General features: G+C 48.1%; 1 long non-coding RNA gene across 3 annotated transcripts in view; it reads right to left on the bottom strand.

Moving 5' to 3' along the window:
- LOC115298717 overlaps positions 1-5852 on the bottom strand; it is a 49412-nt gene extending 43560 nt beyond the window's left edge. Inside the window, exons 1-3 of one of the 3 annotated variants that reach the window (XR_003911837.1) lie at positions 5743-5852; positions 4765-4873; positions 3794-4636 (exon numbers count right to left, since the gene is read on the bottom strand). This is a non-coding gene — a long non-coding RNA (uncharacterized LOC115298717). Of the gene's footprint in view, positions 1-3793; positions 4874-5742 lie in introns of all 3 variants that reach the window. The other 2 variants (XR_003911836.1, XR_003911838.1) reach the window with 2 other exon arrangements.
- Between the last annotated feature and the right edge of the window lie 26 nt (positions 5853-5878).

Below are 5878 nucleotides of genomic sequence, written 5' to 3'. Positions count from 1 at the left end.
TATTTTATTGTCAAATTGTTTTCCATACAACACCCAGTGCTCTTCCCCTCAAGTGCCCTCCACCATCACCACCACCTCTCTTCCCCCCTCCCCCCTCCCCCCCCACAGTATATGAATTCTATCATGATGAAGCTGTAACAAAAGAGACTGACCAGGACCCCTAGGTTGCTTGTTCCATTAAACCTCTGACTTTGGCTCAGGTCATGATCTCAGGGTTCGGGAGTTCGAGCCCCACATCAGGCTCTCTGTTGTCAGTACAGAGCCCGCTTAGGATCCTCTGTCTACCTCTCTCTCTATGCCCTCCCACTCTCTCTCTTGCTCTCTCTTTAAAAAATAAACATTAAAAGAGAGAGAGACAGACAGACAGACAGGCAAGAAAGCAATAGCAGGGTCACCTGGCTGGCTGAGTTGGTGGTGGAGCATCCTACTTTTGATCTCAGGGTTGTGAGTTTGAGTCCACACTGGGTGTAGTGATCACTTAAAAATAAAATCTTCAGGAAGGAAGGGAGAGAGGGAGGAAGGGAGGGAGGGAGGGAGGAAGGAAACAAATGTGGCTTTGCTTCTTCCCTGGGTTCTATGTGTTTATATCCCCCCATTCTTAGGAGATCTGGGTGACTATTCTGGGCTCCCTGCTCCTACAGACACTTTGTGAATCTCAAAGTGTGTCACCCCCAGGTTGCCTACCCACTGCTCCAACCACCACCTTACACTGTGTCCAGCTCCATGGAACTGAAGGAAGCATGCTGGATTCCCTGCTCACAGGCCTCCTCAGTTCTTGCCTACCCTCGATGGAATTGGGATAAAGAAGGGCAGGATACGGGGGCCCCTGGCTGGCTCAGTCGGTGTAGCGTGTGGCTCTTGATCTGAGGTTATAAATTCGAGCCCCACATTTGGGGTAGAGATTACTTTAAAAATCTTGAAATTAGGGGCACCTGGGTGGCTCAGTTGGTTAAGCATCCGACTTCAGCTCAGGTCACGATCTCACAGTCCGTGGGTTCGAGCCCTGCATCTGGCTTTGTGCTACAGCTAGCTCAGAGCCAGGAGCCTGCTTTGGATTCTGTGTCTCCCTCTCTCTCTGCCCCTCCCCTGCTCATGTTTCTGCCTCTCAGAATAAAATAAAGACATAAAAAATTTTTTAAAAATAAAAATGAAAATCTTGAAATTACAAAAAAGAAGGGCAAAAGGTTACACATGGCAGAACAGAGATGGATCTCAGAGGAGACTGAATAAGGGAGAGACGAAGAGAAAATCAGCAAGAACGGGAAAAGAATGGCAATCTTTCGGGATTTCCCCCCTCCCAGGCTACTTCAAAGTTGGCAGATAGCATTTGAGTAGCTTTCTTCACGGTTTTGGTTGTCTCCTTCCCAGAGGAAGTTTTGGCATTACGCAGCGGATTGTACCACATCTCCTCCCTTTGAGTCTTTACTAAAAGTTCCCCTTCTCAGAGAAGTCTGCCTTGGCCTCGCTCTCCAAAACTTCAACATCTTCCCTGTCCTTGACTCTTCCTATCCCCCCCTTTTTTCGTCTTCTTACAGTCTTTGTTACCTGTCTTCCTTAGCATTTAATCTCTGTAAAAATTAATTTAATTAATTAAAATTAAAATACAAAAAGAATTTAACCTCTGTAAGGACAGGGATTTTGGTGGTGGTGGTGGTGGTGTTTTTAGCTGTTTTGTTCACAGTGTATCTACAGTGTCTGGTAGAGTCAAGAGTAACTACTCGATACTTATTTATTGAATGAATAAATGGATGACTGAACTACAACAGGCTGCTGGGCACTTTTGTAAAAAAAAGGGAAAGTCTTAAAAGAGTATGTTGTAGGGGCGCCTGGGTGGCTCAGTCGGTTAAGCGGCCCACTTCAGCTCAGGTCGTGATCTCACGGTTCGGGAGTTCGAGCCCCGCATTGGGCTCCATGCAGCTAGCTCAGAGCCTGGAGCCTGCTTCGGATTCTGTGTCTCCTCTCTCTGCCCTTCCCCTGCTCACTCTCTATCTCTCAAAACTAAATAAACATTAAAAAAAACTTTTAAAAAGGAGTATGTTGTAAATCTGACAGATTCATAACTGTGGCAAAGAAAGAAAGAGGCATTATTTTTTCCCTTCACTTGGACCATCTTAAAAAAAAAAAAAAACAACTCTGGAGTTCGAGGAAGGAGGTCCAGGATGACATCTGGGTGGTGAGGGACTAGCGTGATGAACTCAAAACTCGTCTTTGACTGGATCATCCATGCAGTGATGATGAATGCCAGTCACTTTTCTTTTTTACTATTTCTTTTTAAAGTAATCTCTATACCCAACCTGGGGCTCAAACGCATACCTCACCATCCAGAGTTGCATGCTCCTCCTACTGAGCCAGCCAGGCGCTCCTCCAGTCGCCTTTCGCCTTTCGGATTACTGGGACTGGTTTCTGATCCAACTCCAGTTCTCAGAATCAGTGTAACGTTTGCAAAATGACGTAACACTGTAAAGCTTCACTTCCTTCTTCTGCACAATAGGGTAATACCATTACAGTTGTAAGGATTCCGCAAGATAAAGTATGAAAGCGGCTGTCAGTCCCTGGCACGCAGCAGGTGTTTGATTATTGCTTTCTTCTCTGCCCTTTTTTGGGAAACTACTTTTCTCTCCTGTCATTTTTTTTTTCCTGCGAACACAGAAAAGAAAAAAAAAACCTCCTGTTCCTCAAGAGTTTAAAAGCTACATTGCCAGTTTGATTTTTTTTTTTTAATCTGAAATTTTCTCTTCAGGCTTTTGAAGGGTTTCGAAGATATACATTAATTCTAAATGTATAATTTTTAATTCTTTAGGGAGGCAGAGATTAAAGAAGGACGTGAGAGAAAATTAGTGAAGGGCAGTCGGGTTTGGCATCTGCTTCAGGTATACTACTGGGCGTATTACCCAGATTCCCAATAAGAGGAATGCTGAGTTCCTGGGTCCTGCCCCAAATCCCTCTTCAGCTTCAGAATTTTGTTTCTGTTTTGCTTTTTAAAAATTGAATTAGGGGCACCTGGGTGGCTCGGTCGGTTAAGTGTCCGGCTTTGGCTCCGATCATGATCTCACGGTTTGTGGGTTCAAGCCCCACGTCGGGCTCTGTGCTGACAGCTAGCTCAGAGCCTGGAGCCTGCTTCAGATTCTGTGTCTCCCTGTTTCTCTGACCCTCCCCTGCTTGCGCTGTCTCTTAAAAATAAATTTAAAAAATTTTTTAAAAATTCAATTAAAGCACACAATATTTACCATTATGTATTTAATACATTTTAAAATTTTTAAATGTTTATTTATTTTGAGATACAGAGCACAGGCAGGGGAGGAACAGAGAGAGAGAGGGAGACACAGAATCTGAAGCAGGCTCCAGGCCCTGAGCTGTCAGCACAGAGTCCCAACATGGGGTTTGAACCAGGAATCTGAAGCAAGCTCCAGGCCCTGAGCTGTCAGCACAGAGCCCAACGTGGGGTTTGAACCATGAATCTGAAGCAAGCTCCAGGCCCTGAGCTGTTAGCACAGAGCCCAACATGGGGCTCGAACCCACGAACCATGAGATCATGACCAGAGCTGAAGTTGGACACCTCAAGGACTGAGCCACCCAAGGGCCCCCTACCATCTTAATATTTTTAAGTGTACATTTCAGTGGTGTTCAACATAGCCTCAGATGTTTAGAAGGAGGACAGAGCTAAGCATGAGCCCTAGATTCAGCCCACATGGACTTGAACTCCTAGCTCAGCCTGTTACTGTTACTATGTGACCTTAGGCAAGTTACTTGGACATTGGAGCCTCAGCCTCATCATCTGCAAAGAGATACTCACAGCAGGGACTCCACAGCGTTGTGAGGCTGGAAGGAGGCCATGGGTATGAAGCACTTGGCCGTGCTCGGCTCAGAGAGCCCCTCAGTACATGGTAACCGTTGTTATTCTAGAGCTTGGAATTCGGAATCAGAATCAGGTTGGGTTTCACTCACAAGGTCACACGGATACAGCTGGGTCCTAGACGTAGCTTCGGCTGAATCCTGAGCAGAGCCTCCAGGTCGAAGGGTCGGTGAAATGCTCCTGGCTTGCAGGACTGAGTAAGGGCTCTGCTCTCTGTTCTCTGGCGCTGCCTCTCCATTCCTCTGCATCACTTAGCGTTGGGGGAGGAGGGGTCCTGCTTCCAGACATAGAACTAGATTGAAACTCGGTATCTGTTGCTTCTCTGGGGCACTCCTTATGGCACATATGTCTTCAGATATTACCAAATGCCTGCTACGCTCCAGGCCAGCGTGCTAGTTGCTAGGGCAGTGCAGAGATGGATAAGATTTTGACCCCTCCCGCAAAGATCTTATAATCTAACTAAGGGATAAAACGTGTGTGACTATGCCACTTAGCCAGCTGGTAACTGTTTCTCGATCACCTACCATGTGTATGTTGTATAAGAGGCCCAGAGCTTGGCCTCCATAAATGCTGATGAGATGGATGGATGGAGTTGGCTACTTGGCTGGTTGTCAGGAAATGTTTCACAAAGCAGGAGGTCTGGCCAAGGACGTTACTGAACAGAATTTACTCAATGGAGAGGGTGTGCAAAGATATGGTTCTCAGGTTCATCTGAGGGGTCTTTGAGGTCATTAATCTGGCTGTGAGCGTTCTTGCAGGGCCTTGAGTGGAAAGTTCGAATGGCTGTAGGGTACAAGGAAGAACAGGAAATGCATGGAGGCTGGTGCAAACGCGCTGTTGTCTTTACACATAAATGCTTCTTGGTTTACCATCCATTTGTGCACTTTGGATAGAGACACAAGAGCCCAAACCTGTTTCTCTCATAGGAAAAACATCAGTGCAAGCATGGCAGCTGGTCCACGGGCTCAGAGACAGGGAGTACTTGACGGTGGAGGGTGAAGGTCGGGGACACAATCCTACCTAAAAGGGAAACCCATTTCTCAGTCCGAACCAGTTGCTTACTCTAAGAACATGAGCCAGCTGTTTCCAGCTCTGCTGATGCATCGAAAGCTAGAAATCTGGTTGCTACTGTTTTTTAAACGAAACTTCCCAGTTTTAAGGTAAATATCAACTCGAATTTTAGAAAGAAATTGCCCACCAGTTGAAATGCACTTTCGAATTGTGACTACCAGTCTGTAACTTCTAGTCCGGGAACCAAGAGAGAGAGATCAGGTTAAAAGGACAGGCTGAAGCCAAGTTTAAGTGGCCTTGAATGCTGTGCTAAAGCGTTTTTATTTGGACTTATAGACGTCTTTCGTTTTTTGGCCAAAAACGCTCTTTGAACAGGGGCGTGGCTTGATGCAAGAGTTTGGGGACTGGTGGGGTGTAGCGTGGCCTCTGAAATAAGGAGGAAGCAGTCTGGATGGAAGGTGACTGCAATAAGGCGAGTTTGTGACAATGAAGTTGAAAGACGGTGGCAGTGGGGCTGGAAGGACAGAGAGGACAATAAAAAGATGAAGCCTAAAAGGAGGGGATGCGGGGAGCGGCAGGAGAAAAGATGGCTCCACCACGACCCACGTCTGCCTCCTGAAAGGGAAGGGCGAGCCAGGGCGGGCGCAGGCCAGGCTGAGATGACAGAAACCAGCCCCACGCTCCGCTCCACCGCCCAAGGGGTCAGGAGCGCAAGGGCCTACCCAGCACCGCGCAGCCCGGCTCCGCTCCGGCCCCGTCGAGCGCCTGGGACAAACCGGTTTATAAAATGGGCAATATAAGCTAGTCGCCTTTGAAACGGGAATGAAACGGCGGCTGTGGGGACTGAGCGGGAGGCGGACCGGCGGGCGCTTTCTTACCCCGGGCTCTGCAAGGCTGGAGGTCCCTCGGGGGCCCAAGCTGCCGGCCCTTCCGGGAGAACCGCCCGCCCGCTCCGCGCCTCCCCCGACCCTCCCCTCACGGCGCGGGGCGGCCCCGGGCTGCGCCAGCGCGCGG

Source organism: Suricata suricatta, chromosome 8 (genome assembly GCF_006229205.1).
Source record: "Suricata suricatta isolate VVHF042 chromosome 8, meerkat_22Aug2017_6uvM2_HiC, whole genome shotgun sequence".
In the NCBI taxonomy this organism is placed as follows: domain Eukaryota; kingdom Metazoa; phylum Chordata; class Mammalia; order Carnivora; family Herpestidae; genus Suricata; species Suricata suricatta.
Note: the sequence above shows the minus strand (reverse complement) of the source record. Positions and strands in the feature narration are given on the sequence as shown.